This window comes from Agelaius tricolor, unplaced genomic scaffold, assembly GCF_023055355.1.
Source record: "Agelaius tricolor isolate 1412-34295 unplaced genomic scaffold, bAgeTri1.0.p SCAF_8, whole genome shotgun sequence".
Lineage (NCBI taxonomy): Eukaryota > Metazoa > Chordata > Aves > Passeriformes > Icteridae > Agelaius > Agelaius tricolor.
This window is the reverse complement of record NW_027269268.1, coordinates 38,827,180-38,843,219: the sequence shown is the minus strand read 5'-3', so window position 1 is coordinate 38,843,219 and position 16,040 is coordinate 38,827,180. Positions and strand designations below refer to the sequence as shown.

The following is a 16,040-nucleotide window of genomic DNA, read 5'->3' as shown; positions in this document are numbered from 1 at the left end:
GACTATTATCTTTATTAGTACTGGGTACAAGTAGTAGACCAACCTGCCATTATAGAGACAACAACAAAATCATTCCTCCTTCAAACAACTTGCGCATTCTTTTTAATGGGATGTGTAAAATATTATAATGAGAACAAGTCTGAATTGCAGTGATTTTCCTGATTAAATGGTGGCATGTACATAAACTTCAAAGACTATTTTTTTCTTGTAACTCTTACATTAAAATAACCAGAGTCTTAAAGCAAGCTTGATAGAGAATTAATACGGACATGGTCATTTTTCATTCAGACAATTAACACATTTTTTTACTTGTTCTAAAAAAGTAAAAAAAGGAAGAATCTGATATTGCATTAGCTGTGTGTCCTGAATAAGAAAAATTGAATTATCCTGTCCCGAGTGTCAGTGATAAGTCTATGGACTTGAGCTTGCATGCTCAGATTGTTTATTGTGATGTTTTCATAGTTCCTGCATAGGAGGGATGTATAAGTTTTTCTTAGGTAATATTCTCTGTCAGATATGCTCAGACATTGTTTTTTGTATTCTGCCATTCCAGCTGGATCTATAATCCCTTCCTGCAAAAAGGACAGTACAAAGACCAAACATACTGTGAAAGCAAAAAGTGACTCTTGAAATCCAATCATGATTTGAAATACAGCTACCAATTACCATACTTTTCTATTTGAATCTATCCTGTCATTGTATGTATAGTAGCTCCCCAGTTTGCACTTCTACTTTTTTATTCTACATCTGTTCTCAATGGAAGAAAACAGTCATGATGTATCCATAATAACTCACAATTACAATGATACATATTGCAATGACATGACCTTTTCTCAGAAAGCAAGAGATGTCAGATTTTTTTTTTTTTACTATTTTGCCACATAGTCTCTGAGAAAGAAGCTAATGCAAAGTTGGAAGTCACAAACTCTCTATTGTGCATAAGCAATGAATCCTTCTCCTAATCTCGGGACATGAAGTTCTCTTACAGCCTTAAAATAGTTGAAGGAAGAGCCAGAAGCCAGGAAGACTAATTAAGGAACACAGTGGAAATATCTGCGTGAGGTAGCTACAAATCTAATTAATTAGAGGCAAATTTGGAGGGAAAGAGAAACTAAACCTAACTCCTGGTAGCAAGGGATAAGAAATCATCATTCTTACTACTGGTGTTCAAGTAGCCTCACGAGAGAGGAAGTAAGTTCGCAGCCATGCATAAGAAAACCAAGAAGAAACTCTACTAAGCACAATGAGAGAAACTTACTCTAGGGACAATATGGTTTTAACAAAGACCAAAATAACTTCTTACAGAAAGAACTGCTAAAACCCCCAACAATATAGGGTAATCCCCCAGCAGAAATCCTAGCAGAAGTGCTGAGGCAGTGAAAGAGGGAGCTTTAGCAGAATCCATCTTTAACTAAAGAACAAAGAGGTCCAATGAGAGAGGTAAACCTCTGAGCAAATGGTATTCAGAACATCTGAGCTAGTTACTCTGTCCTTACAATGGGCAATTTGGAGCAAGTAGGGAATTCTTGCAGTGCCGAGGCAGAACTGCACTTTGTGGTGGCTTATTGGTTTGGGGGTTTTAATTCATTTTCTGACTTTTGTGCATTAAAATTTGTATGTTAAGAAAATTATTTTTAGCCTGAGCTGAATGTGGTCATGAGCATTCTCAGACTGCTTCTCAGAAATGCCCAGGGCTCATCACTAAGCTATTACCAGATATCACCCCAGTTCTTTCTTCCTTATGGAGTAACACATCACAATACAGGGAGGACCGAGGGCAGAAAGCTTGGCCACGAGAAGGGTTCCTGCAAGGGGGTACTCCCAGGAACAACTGGGATTCGTGGTTCACGTCAAAAATATCCTGAAGTGTGCAAGATGTAAGTGCTGCCTTCATCAAACAGAAACTAAGGAAAACTTGTTAATGCCTTTTTTTCCCTTTTGGACTCCTCTTCCTCCTACCCCTTCCACAATTCTCCCCTTTATTTCACCCCTTTTTGAGAGGAGTTCTTTGGATCCCAGGAATAATTCCTCTCAGAGAAGAGGCCAGATTTTGCTGGTAAGAGTTATAACTCTTTCTTTGCAAATCTCTTTGCTCCAGACTTCTTTATCTCCAAGACAAATTAAATTCCTAAATAACATGCTTGGGGCTGGTGTTAGCCCTAAAAGTTCTGATCCTCCACTCACGTAAAGCATAAGAAAAAAATAATCTCAGCAGGAGCAGTCTTGGGGGAGGGCTTGTAGTCCTGATTAACAGCAAGTCCCAGCACTTCACATTCACTGCCATTTGTTTCTGCAGCACTCCAGCGACATGTAATTCCTTATCCTGCAGGTGACAGATATCTTTGGTGTTATTGCTGCTCTGTGGGCAGTAAATCATCACTCAAATATAAGCTTAGGTCATGCCATGTGACAACTTCTTTACTTATTTGCATCACTGTAAGGCAGCCTGGCAATTATACAGAAAGTATGTTACCATGGCAACACAGGGAAACTGCAGCATCTAAAAAAAAATTAGACTGCAGAATTACTTAACATTTTATTCTCCAAAGACTTCAGTATTCTGAGTTTAAACTTTGCACAAAAAATCATAACAAATGGTGCCTATTTCATAAATAGTGCTTCCTACATCTTTTAGAAGTAATTGCTTCTTTACATCAAAGCATTTTATATTTTCATCTTCTTGGAATACAGAGTTTAATGAGTAAAATACTCCTCTATCCCCTGTCCAGAATTTTTTTTTTGCAAAAAATACCACTTATTAGTCAAGTCAAATACGGTAATTATTTCAGCACAGTTAATGCGTAAGTCCCCTCACACACCTCCCACACAAATGACTGCAGACAGCTCTGACAGAGCCTGAGTCTTGGTAAAGCTCTGCAACAGCACAAAGGAATAGCTGACATATTAGTCTGCATAGGATGGGAAGAACCAAGCAGTCTGAATTGTGAAAAGGGACACAAAATGTAAGAGGGACACAACTATCCAATGTCCAAGTCATGGGCTGGTACCCACTGACTCAAGATAAAAAACCCCTGGCTTCTAGCACAAGTCAGAAGGTTACTTTTGGCTTAGTGCCTAACTCAAAACTGAGGCTCAGACAATCAAAGATGGCTTTATCATCCAAGTCCCTCCAGCTGCACTGGTTTTGGATGTCAGATTGTTTTAACCTCTTAGCCATGTGCTGGTGATCAGGAAAGCAATGGAGACAGTGCTGCTGCAGAGTCCTTGTAACCCAGGGTTTCATAATAATTCAGTATTAGCTACTGCTGTCATATTATTACTATAAATAGTGGCAATACAATAAAGTACACATACAATATTAATGAAATTCAAATAAATTTAAAAAAAAATTCACTACATCCCAGGGCATTTTATCTCGTGCTGCTACCATTTCATCTTACAAACATGGTCAATGCATACAAAGGCAAAAGCTGATTAGTTGCCTAAGAATTATTCTGTTCCTCAGAACAGAAATAACTATAAGCATACATGCAGCAGTCATAGTTTTAGGACACCTTCCTTGCAAACAGAGGGCAGGTGGAGAGCCCTTTTTGACAAAAATGGAACTGTGTGACACAGATAAAAAATTTTAGAGGAGCCCATTAATGCATGACTAATGCTCTCCAATGAGGTAAATACTCTGGCTTCAATTCTTTTTCTAAAAGATTTGACACTAGTAGCAGCCTACTTTAAACTCTGATTTTGTAAAACACACCATTCATTTGTTCATTGGCACAGTCAATAGAAAAATACATATTGACATCTGAAGATCAAAATTTAAAAAACAAAGTCTCGCTGTGCCATGTCTCTGATCTACATTTCATGCCAATTAACCTAAATATTTAAATTGAAAACAGACCTTGCTTCCTTATCAAGAAGCCTAATTATGTTACCTATATTGCATTTCTGAAACAGATGATAAAGTTCAGTCTCAAGTCTTTGTTAACACCATTAACAAATAAAATTCACAGAGAGCTGGTTAGGAACAGAAACACTAAAATGTCCAAAGCATTTGCACAAATAAAACATACATAATTTAACTACCATGGGATACCCAGAATTATCCATTACCTTACTACATGCAATAAATATGCAAAAGAAATTAAAAATAGCCCACCTATCTTTAATAAAATTCTAGATCTTAAGGCCAAAAATACAGCAGAACATAAACAGCTCAATAAAAACTCAAATTTAAGCAGCAAGGATATGCAGACTTTTGTTCCAAAGAATAAACCCATTGAACAAGAACCAGAATGCAAGGCGCAGAAAGAGCAGAAGCAGCAAGATGAGGAGAGGCAACACAAGGGGATACTTGATGCTGTCAGGGAGTCTACTGACATGTCAACTGGAGAAACGAGATGAGAGCTGTGAAAAGAAAGTGGTAAACATGAAGCAGCAGCTCAATCATTAACAAGCAAAAGCCAACTAATGGGAAAAGACATCCAGCTAGCAGGAAGCCAACCCTTAACTAAAACTGCCACAATGGAAAGGTGACCACCTGGCCTGACTGAGAAAAAACAACAACCAGCTTCACATACCAACAAAATTATAAGAGGAATTGAGAGGAAGCAGCAGGAAGAAGGGAAGCCTGAAGGTAAAGCTGCAGGAGGGTTTTGGCCGCATTGCAGACATTATTTGAAACTAATTTGGTTTTGACCACAGCTTCAAGTGGTTTAGTACAGCATTCACAGTGAAATGAACAGATTTACAGGTACTAAAAAATCTGTGTTCCTTCTGGAGAAAATGAGGTATCATCATAGGAATAGAATTACTTACCACCTAAGACTAACTGCTTACCTATTCCTGTTTGTAAAAGTGCTAAATTGAGTGATATTTCTGTTCATAGCACAGGATTGCTTCCATACCACACCAGTATTTCCCATCATGCCAAGCCCCAAATAAAACCACATGTCTAACCAAAGAGAGGGAAGAAGTATGACACAGTGACATCCACATGGGAAGTGAGGAGTCAAGCAGGTTCAATTCCCTGCCCTGCCACACCCTTCTGGTGTAAAGTTTCACAAGCCAATTTAGGCAATTCAGGTCCTTCCAGTATACCATGGTTCACAGTCTTGGCATAGATTTCCACTGGACTCTGCAGGTGTTGTACAATCCTGTGTTAGGATACCTCCTGCAGTCACACTGGAAGCCTTCCTATCTGTTGGATGAATATAACAATCTTCCACGTCCTATTAAAATGTGATCTGGGCAGAGATATGGATGGCAAAGAGCTAGTGAAATATTAGGACTGTATACCCTTTTTATTCACAAAGCACAAACTGTTGAAAAATCTAATGGATATAGGCTGAAAGGAATGTACAGCCACCTCTACAGAAAACATATGGCTGAATTCAATCTTGGTGTAAACAAAAATACTCTAAGTTTCACACAATTTTTTTTTCTTCTTTTTATTTCACACTTTTCCCAATAGCTGCAAACTATCGTCAAAGCCCATCACAGATGAAGTCATTTCTGAAGCCAAGCTATGCATTTTTAACGCCATTTTATCTTTTCCCATATGTCACTCTATCTATTTCTGTTGCTCTTCTTCACCTTAAGCTGATTATGTATCTGGTAATTCACTCTCCAGCAAAGCCTGATTCATCTGTAACCACGTAAGGACAGATTTCATGATGAAATCTTTGACTGAGATGGTTTGGAGGAGGGAAACTTCACAGTTTCCTCCAAAGATATTTTTTCAAGGCATTCCACTTCTGAGGAAAAAAAGTCTCTGAAGCCTGTGGAATTAACATCATAAATAATACAAACCCTAAGGACAAAATTGCAAAATAGAGACGAATGTTTCTGGACAGGTTTTCTTTCATTCCCTTGTGCATATTTTTTTCCTTTTTAAGGACATTCTTGGGAGTGATAAGCTATATTTTACTGTGTCTATAGTAATTACAAAATTATTTCAGCAATTTTAACAGATACCTTTCCATATTGACACTGGTTTTTTGCCTGTGTATCTAGTCTTTTGACTCTAAATCAATTTTTCCCTAACATTTACTTTGAATGTTTGGAACTCATGGTTATGTTTTACCATCAAAAGAAAAAACAGGTCATTAAACAACTACATTGTTTGAGATATTGTTATTTTTAATACATCTGGTAGTCCTTCAGCTTTTTTTTTTTTCAAGTCAGTGTGAATTAATTTTTGCCAACCGATTTCATAGAATGAGATAAAACTGTGAAATTAAATCCAAAGATATTTATTTTTATCTGCTGCAGTCTGTGCAGTCACTGATTTTCTACTGTACTTTTAAAAGAACAATTAAATACATGCCTAATAAAAAACAACTTTTATAAGAATCATGACAATTCCTGCTCAAAATGTTTTTATATATTTAGAGAGATGGCTTTTGCTATGATTCTCTTATGCTTCTAGATGCAGAAGTTAAATGTGTGGAAGGGTTGTGACTGTCTTGCTACCTCAATCCCTTTCTTCTCTACTCCCAATTTACTTATCAGTACAAACAGGTGTTTTTCTCCCATTTTCAAGCAAGTGACAGGTTAAGTGTTCACCCTGAACACAACAGAATGCCATAAATTCTCCAGAGCAGTAAGTCCCCCAGGCTCTGCTTCTTCAAGTGTTTCCTAACTTGCTCCGTTGTCCTCTCCTGAAATTATTTCTGTATGACCTTTTCTTATTTCTAGTTTGTGCATGCACATATGACAAAAAATTTTTCAGAGAATCTCAATCTTTTTCATTTTCAATTCATAATTAATTCGTTCCTCTTCATTTATTAATGAACTAATTTCTTGCTAAGGTTGAAGTTATTCAAAAATGGAAAAGGGCAGAACTTTTTCAGTGCATGAAAGGCTCATGAGTTAAGAAATATGTTTTGGAGGCCTAAATCTCACAGGAATGCACACACTACAGCAATGAATAACAGAAGCTCAATGTTTGGGGAAACTGGGACCTGACATCTGTTTTGGACTTGTTTGCACTTCTTCTTTGTAAGCCATGTAAGTCTATTTAGACTCTTTAGAGGAGGAAAACAAAACCATTCCCCTATAAACATCCACAGATAAAATCTTTACAGCTTTTGAAGATGTGCCTCCCCACCTTCACACATGTGGATAGTATTTATTTTCTGAGGATGGTGAAAGCAATTATTTGAATTTGTATAAAAAAGTATTATGATCATTAGCATCCTAGAATGGGAAGCTCAGGACTTCAGGTGTCTAAATCAGGAATTATAAGGGCATAGCAGGCTATGTCCCAGGGCAACTCTTACCATGTTGGAGCAGAGCAGTTGTGCAGGTTTGGATCACAATTTGCCTACATTAATTCTCCCCTATACACAGCCTGATCACTACACTGAGCTGCACATCCTTTCCTATACATTGCAAGGTAAGGGGAAGTGTGGTAAGGGAAGATACTGTATCCATACTGCTTGCAGAGATGTTTTTGAATATTGCATGCCACTAACCACATCTTCTGGATTATGCATGCCTCCTGTTCCCCCTACCCTCTTGCATGATTGAATGTTACACACTGATTTCAGATCAGGCTCACTCTCTTTTCACTAATGTTACGTTCTCATTTCTAAGTTCTCTTAGAAAATGGGTCTTTAGCTCATTTGACTATGTGATATGCACATTTCTAAAACAAAAAAATAAGGTCAATCAAGGTCACCATGACTAACGGAGCCTATTCTAAAATTATATAGCCCAGATGTGATTTTTTTTTCTTTTTTAATCAAATGTAGGACAAGAGTAAAGAGTACTTGAATTGACACATTAATATAGGAAGAATATGTGAAGAAGGAATTAGAGTTATAATCAAAGCCTGCTGCAAAAGAGCAAATTGCTTCAGCTATGTTCAGAGTGGAGTATAATTTGATCTGTCTATCCATTTTGATTTCTTTATTGCTTTGTTACTGAATACTTGTATTTCTATACACATACACACAAGCTGTAAGCAAGAGATCATAGTTACTGTTGGCAAGGAAACAAGTTACTGGGTGCCGAAAGTCACATTTCAAATTAAAATTACATTAGTATTTGAGCCAATTCATACTTATAATTGTCATTGAGTTTTTATTTGTATATACTGAGAGCAGGAAGTCATTAATTGACTTGAATATATTTGAAGGATATAAAATATATTTGAAAGAAAGTTATTTATTCCACTAGTGTTCAGGGAGAGATACAAGAAATAAATTGCTAAAGAATGTGTGGCCATTTCTGCACGAATCAAATACATAAAATTGCAATAATGTGCTTCCCACAGCTTTCAGTAACTTTTGAGGAACCAAGAAATCAAAACCCAGAATTTTTTTGTTCGTTTCTGTTAAATGACTTCTATAGACTGCACCTGAATTATCTGCCTTCCCACAGTTGCTCTCCAGAAAGAAAACAAGTGTAATTTCCCTTTCTCCTATTCCTGCTCATGTTATATTCACATGCAGCCTTCCTCACACCCCTCTGTTGGAGCCCCTTCATATTTTGTGCAGTTGGTTCCAAGCAATTCAGCACCTCTATTTCTCCTTACATTTTAGGACAAGCAAGAAAAAAGCCTGGAAATATTCACTGGACCAACGTTGTACACACCTACCAGCAAAAGTGAAAGAAAATGTTTACCCTTTATGGCTCTTCTGAGGGCTTCAAAAAGGAGCCAGGAAGGGATGTTCTTGTGTACCATACATCACTAGGATACTGACAGCATTTTCCCGGCAGGTATTGTTTGTTACCCGAACAAAGTCCAATTACATGGTCATTAGACAAATTTCATTTTTCCTAGATGTAAAGCCTTGAACTTGAATCAAAGCATAGTGCTGCACCAGTTCTTTCTGAAGTAACATTTTTGTTTTTCTTCCATATAGCAATTAAAAAGATTCAGTAGGTATTACTGAAAATGTTACCAGATTATGTGAAAATATAAAGCGTGGCAGTTCAAGTGATAAGTGGAACAAGTCAGCATTTTAAGTTTTCCACATATAAATCAGTTTGTCTGATGTCTATGTATCTGTCTAATGTATCTTATTAAGATATTATAACTGAATAATTCACTTCCCTTTCTGTTCTTATGGTAAAGCTGGTAGAGTCTGGGAATGTATCATCTCTGCTTGAATTACTTCTGGGAGTTACATGCATACTGTATAATGAGAATAAAACTTCATGTCATATTTTGAAAATGGCATTTATGGTCTATTTATGACTTCACAGTTCAAGGTCATTTATAGTGATCATTATCTCCACTTATTCTGCCAATTCTTTCAATAGTTTGACATAGTCAACTAGCAAGATTTCTGAAAGTATTAAAGCACAAGTTGCCTTAGTTTAAAATAGATGACAACTTGGATACATTGTGGAACTTCAAATTAGAAAAAAAAGCACATGATATATAATTTATAGACACAGAATCATAGAATATGCTGCATTGGAAGGGACACACAAGGGTCATCAATTCCAACTCCTGGCCCTGCACAGAACCATCCCCAAGAGTCACACCATGTGCCTGGGAGCATTGTCCAAACATTTATTGAACTCTGTCACCCTTGGTGCTATGACCACTTCTCTGGGTGGCCACAGCACTAAGACTGACAGTGTTGTTTCCAGTACCCAACCACCCTCTGGACTTTTTCCTAACATTCAACCTAAACCTTCCTTGACTCAGCTCTATGCAATTTCCTTGAGTCCTGTCACTTATCACGAGTGAAGAGTACAGTTCCTGCCCCTCATCTTCTTTTCATGAGGAAGTTGCAGACTGCAATGAGATCTCTCCTCAGCCTTCTCTTCTTCAGGCTGAAGAAACCAGGTGATCTCAGCCACTCATAAGTCTTTCCCTCCAGACCCTCCCACCATCCTGGTTGCCCTTCTTTGGATGCTCCTGAACAGCTTAATGTCTTTCACATTGTGGCACACAAAACTGTGCGCAATATTCAAGGTGAGGCTGCCCCAGTACAGAGTAGAGCAGGACAATCCCCTCCCTTGCCTGGTTGGTGATGCTGTGACCAATGCCCTCCAGGACACACCCATGGCCCTCTGGCTGCCAGGGCACTGCTGGCTCATGTTCACTTGTCCTTGACCAGGACCCTCAGGTCCCTTTCTGTGGCACTGCTTTCTAGCCTGTCCTTCCCCATTCTATACACACAGCCAGGGTTGCTCCATCCTGTGTGCAGAATCCGGCACTCGACCTTGTTAAGCTTCACAAGGTTGGTGATTGCCCATCTCTCTAATTTGTCCAGGTCTCTCTGCAGGGCCCTTGTGCCCTTGAGGGAGTGAACAGTGCTTCCCAATTTAGTGTCATCAGCAAACTTACTTGGTATTCCTTTGAGTCCTATGAACAAGTTGTCAATGAAGATGTCGAGGAGTGCCAGGCTGAGGATGGAGCCCTGTGGGACCCCACTGGTGACCAGACACCAGCTGATGTCACCCCATTTCCTGTAACTCTCTGTGCCAGACCCTTGAGCCAGTTGCTCACCCAGTGCCTAACACAGTTATTCAGCTGTGGGATGGACATTCTGTCCACAAGGACACTGTGAGACACAGCATCAACAGCTTTGCTGAAATTCAAAAAGATTGTATCTACTGGAGTTCCCAGATCAGCTAGGTGGGTTACCCTGTCATAGAGGGAAATTAAGTTGGACAAGCAGAACTTTCCCCTCATGAAGCCCTGTAGGGTGTGACAAATGACTGCTTTGTCCTAGAGATTTTTTCAATACCTCTCTGAATAATTTTTTTCATGATTTCACTGGGCTCTGAATTGAGGCTGACAGGCCTGTAGTTTCTGGCCTTCTTTTCTTTCCCTTATTGAAAATCAGGATGTTAGTCAGTTATATTATTAAATACAAGAGCGTATAATTAACTAAGACATTTTAAGCATTTTTTTGGGTAAAGATTCCTATATTCCTGGAATAGTTATTAAATTCTGTATGGAAAATGGCTCTTCTAACTTTATGTCTTTATGCAAAAAAAAAAAATACTCCTTATAATTTTGACCTCAAATACAATTTCAATTTTTTTTTTTTTTTTGTTAAAAAGAGCGGATTTTGGAAATAATGAATAAGAAAAAGATGCTTAGAAACAAGCTATTAAATCCTACTACATGTGGGAAGATGGTTCTAAATCTCTTGGACATTTTTCAGCCAGCAATATGTCATGGACTTATTTTATTAAGAGCTTTATTTCATCTGAATAGAAGGAAAATTCTTACTGATTTAACTTCATTAACTATGCATAACCATCAGCAAATTTAAAGAATAGAATTATTAGAGAGTTTTCCTGTTCCCTCTAGGGAGAAATTTTCCCTCTCTTTTCAGAAAGCTGTGCAGAGCTGCCCTACTACAAGCATTAACCTCTTAGCATCTACAGGAATGATGTATTTTTATTTCTCCTCTCCTAATAAAAAATAATTGAGGTGTTGAGTACTTTAATTATTACTTCTTAGTACTAATGGCTCTTTATGCAAGTGGATCTAATAGCACTGAATTATCAGTACTAATATACTCATATAACTCCAACAATGAAACTACCTGGCATCAGGTCCTGTACAATGCTGTGAATCTTATTATTTTTAACTTCATATGTCTACAAAAAAACCCTTATTTGCCTACAGATGATCAACAGAAACAAGTTCTTTAAATATATAATTTTTTTTAGTAAGCACCAGCAAGTAAGACATACAAAGCCAAAAAATATTTGTATTTGAATGTAAATACAGACACTAGCTACACCAGACCTAAACTTTGCCAAGTGAGCTTAGAAAATCTCAGTTTAAGTTGTGTGGATTCCTGCTGCAGTTGTTAAAGGTGCCTCACAACCCAATGATGATGCATTTATCATAGTCGTGTTCTCAAGGGACTTCAAAGCACTGAACACATCAATTTAAATAAGAAATGCTTGGTTCTTTTAGAAATACCCATTAGATTTTTCTGGCTACATTCATCCCAGAGTCCCAGTGCTTTGTAAACACTGCTGAACATAGCACAGCACTTGGTTAGTGCATGGAGGTGTAGACAAATGAACCAAACCCATCACACAGGGATCATTCTAGCCAGAAGACTGGTGATTGCTATAGGGAACTTTTATGATTAAAATAGCTAATAATAATTGGCAATTCTTTCAGTTCTTCTGCACTGCCAGCTACTAAAACAAGTCTCCTTTCTGTCGCATTTCTCTTTGAGCAGGTTTCAAAAGCAGGATCCAGAGCCACCTGTTCAGCACCCATATGGGAAGTGGAGCATGTTCAATCCTACTGTGCTTGGGAGCCATGGGCAGAAGTGTGGCTGCCTGAACAAGCTAAGGAAAAGAGGCTTTTGCTGACTCTCCAGTCTTCAATGACAGTGTGGGATTTTGTGCATTGGTGAGAAATCAAGCAGCAGGAAGCCAAAGTGTTTTCTAGAATAGCTAAAATGTTTACCAGCCCTGAAGGTACACTTTGTTTTCTCCTTACTTTGAATGCTCTTCCTGACCCTCCTGAAACTTCCCTTTCTTCTCTGGTGTTTGTCTCACACTGCTTTCACCACATTTCTCACAGTAACCAGTTGCTCTACTTGTGAAAGATAATTTCATGCTATGCTGGTGCATCTAGGAGAGATGCCACAGACAGAAAGCTATAGAAGCTGTTGCTGGGTGTGGTTTCATAGAGACCTGTGCACTTCAGTATGTGTATGTGCACAGTGTTTTCCTCTTTTCTCTCAACCAACCTCAAACCAGAAGGGAATGTTTCTGAGAAAAAAAAAATCCCAAACTCTATAAAATAATTTAAAACCAAAGCCATTTGGGTGGCCAAATTATAAACAAAAACACCAGCAACTACTGTTACTGACTCTGCAGTGGGTTTTTCAAGGGAGTCAAGGAGAGACAGCTCTCTCTGGGCTAATAACCATTGAAGCTGAGCCACTCTTTTCTATAGCTGGAGTACTCCTAGAGAAGCATAAAAGATCAACACAAACTTCTGCTTTTCGTCCACTTAAAAAATATCTCTATTGTTACCTGTTTAGAGCCTTTCAGAGCATTTTTCTGCTTTCTAACCCAATTTTGGTATTTGACATCATATACACAACGAGGTATATGTCATTCTTGCAACAGATCTCATTGCCTTTCTACTGCTTTTAGGTTACCTACAAGAAAATAATAATTAAAAAAAGAAATCCAAATAAAATGTGATATTGGAAAAAAAAACAAAAACAAAAAGGACTTTGTTTAGAGTCAGAAACAGTTGCCAATATACAAAGAGAATTTCTGACATTACAGTGGAAGTTTTCTCCTCCAGAGCCTAGGTGTACTTTCACACATTCCCTGAGTGATTCATGGAATAGTCACTAAGTTGATGAAATAGCTCTAAAGGATTTAAATAGATTATACCAATTAAGTTAAACACTGGCAACACATTAAAGTCATCAAAATTATTACACACTTCAGAAAAGTTATTTAAGTAGAATATAGATTGTATATTCTGTTACAATGTAGCATATTAAGAAACGGCTGACTCCTTTTTCCTTTCCAATAAGCCCTGGGTTGAAAATCTATTCTTTGCCCATCCAGTTTGCCTGTACATTTTCTCTCAACAACAATAATCCTGCTCTCAGCAACGTGTGTTTTCCTTAATGCAGAGTCTCATTGAGAAGCAATGCACTGATGTTTTTGGTGGAATTTGGTGCTCAGCATATGCAGCACTCAGATGTGCTATGAATAGCGTACATACAAATCACCTCTAAATTTGTTCATTCCAGTAATGTAAATTAGCAACATTCTGAACTGATTTTTCAAAGCATTCATCACAGAAAAAAAATTTTTAGATCTTCTATGAATGCTAGTTCTGCTTTAGTATCAGAGCAATACAAATCTCTGTCTTCTTAAACTTATGGAAACATGCTCTTCATTCTATCACAAACAAGACTAATCTTAAAAGTTAGTACTTTTTTATTATTTACTTCCCTAAAGCAGTGCTCTAACTCCACTAGTGCTTGAAGTACAGCCAGTCAGCCAGCTGTATGTCTGTTCAGCAACACAATCTTCTAAACCTAAACCACTAAAACCTCTGTTTAAAGACATGTCAAACTATTCCATGGTGAATAGAATACTGAACAGGAGATGCTGTTTGCTGGTTAATGATAAACAAGAGATATAGCTTCCTACCCATGAAAACAGTTAATCTTTTAGGACTTGCATTGTCGTTATTAATGCCTCTTATTAATTTGCCGTGCACAGCACTGCATGAAAAAAGACTTACATAGAAAAGACATAACTGAATTCCATAGGCTTTTTTCCAGGCAAAAGCCATTAGTCAATTAAAGAGTGCAGAATTTAGCGCACAGGCCTTGACCGTTCGTCTCATATACAACAATGTATGATTTTCTAAAATAAGAAAATTTGACACTAACCAATTTTATTTCATCTTCCCATCTGACAGCCAGCAGAAGTATGAATGTTTATATCCCTTCTATAATTCCCACTTCTAGTACAACAGTAAATACTGGGAAGGGATATATAAAATTTTAAGACTTTTTGGGTTCTTGTTTGCCATCTGTCTGCAATGATATCTTGGAGCAATACATGATCGAGTTTAATTATGCATCGCAAAAAAATCGTGTTTTTTACTTAGCTTCATGTTGAACTGATTCAATGTTCCCTTGCTGTCAGCATCTAGGAACTGTGAACATGAAGAACTAAAAGAGACCCCAGGAAATGATCTAGATTAATCTCCTCTCAGAGGAACATAAATACCACTTACTGTCAGCTAGAAGGATGCTCTAGTCTATGACTTGTCAGTTTTAAGTTGTATAAGACAGACAAACATCACCTGATAATTTTTTTTTCTGAAAACATACTGAAGTCTTTTCTTATATTCAGTAAGGATTAATTATTGCTTATTCAGTTTAAATTGCAAAAGGGGGCCACTACAGAAAATAGCCAATTTCACTTATCTTTACAATATCAACAGTGCCATTCCATGATTTCTAAGTAGAATTTAGAGTAATTTCAGCTTCTAGATTTGGTATCTTTAAAGTCATTACAACAGTTCTTCCCAAGGGACAAATTCCTGCTATTTGTAAAGACACACAGAAATGTTTTCTGTCTTTTCAATGAAAGAATGCACAATGGACACGGCTGACTTCAAGAACAGTAAGAAAAATTCCCAGAAAAATTTCTGGTGGGAAAGCAGATAAGGCAATAAGACTATGAATTTAAGCATAGCCCAAATTCAATATTCAAATGGCTTTTGGATCCAAGATAATTTACTGGGTCAGAGCCCATTCAACTTCAGGGAAGTGCTAAATTTTCTTGCTCATCTAACAAGATGAACAAGCCCTGAGGTATCTGGAAAGGTTTAGCTGACTTCTCTATACATTTGTACTGAAGCAAGCTTCTGCTGGAGCCAATTTCATAGTGTGGAGCCATTTAATAAGTCAGTACTGATACAACATACCCAGGACTTTATCCTCATGATGGATAGCTTCAGCACTTGAGAGCATTTCCAGCCTTTCACTGCCAAATCTGATCTGCCCTCCAACTCCCTCTCTGAGCAATGTATGCAGCAGAAAAAATAGTGCACAGCAGTCCCTTCTGGCTAAATTCATTGCTACCTAGTTTCTGATGATGTATATGCATTCTTATATTTCATTCTCAAGTTTTCCAGTGAATCTATGAATTCAGTTTTTACCTGTAGCCATAACTAAAATGTTGGATTTTACACAAGGATTAAGAGAATATAATAATCTAAATACTTTGGTCAAAGTCTGGAAACACTGCTGTAACTTTTCCAGGAAAAGGTGTGTGCCTCATTCTTTAGCTGTCCTTTGTAGGTCAGTCTCTCCTCCTGGGGAAAGCATCTATTTTCATACAAAAGTTCTGTTTATTCAAAAAGTACTTCTGCAGTGAGCATGCTCAAGTGCAACTTTCCATCAACCATAATACCAGCACAACAGCAGAGGTTAAAATTTAAATTCCTTTAGAATGTCTGTTCTTTCTCATTCTACTCTCTAAATCTCTTATAGTTGAAAGGATGTGTCTGAAGAATACAGCTAATGCAGGGGAGCATAACATAGGAACCACTTACAGTCAAGGCTAAACCTGTCCTTACCTCA

At 37.6% G+C, this 16,040-nt stretch overlaps 1 long non-coding RNA gene across 1 annotated transcript; it reads left to right on the top strand.

The window, feature by feature from the left end:
• Positions 1–373: 373 nt before the first annotated feature.
• LOC139592484 (uncharacterized) lies at positions 374–14,723 on the top strand. Its single transcript, XR_011680016.1, has 2 exons — positions 374–8,685; positions 12,138–14,723. It is a non-coding gene; the product is annotated as an uncharacterized lncRNA (long non-coding RNA).
• Positions 14,724–16,040: the final 1,317 nt, after the last annotated feature.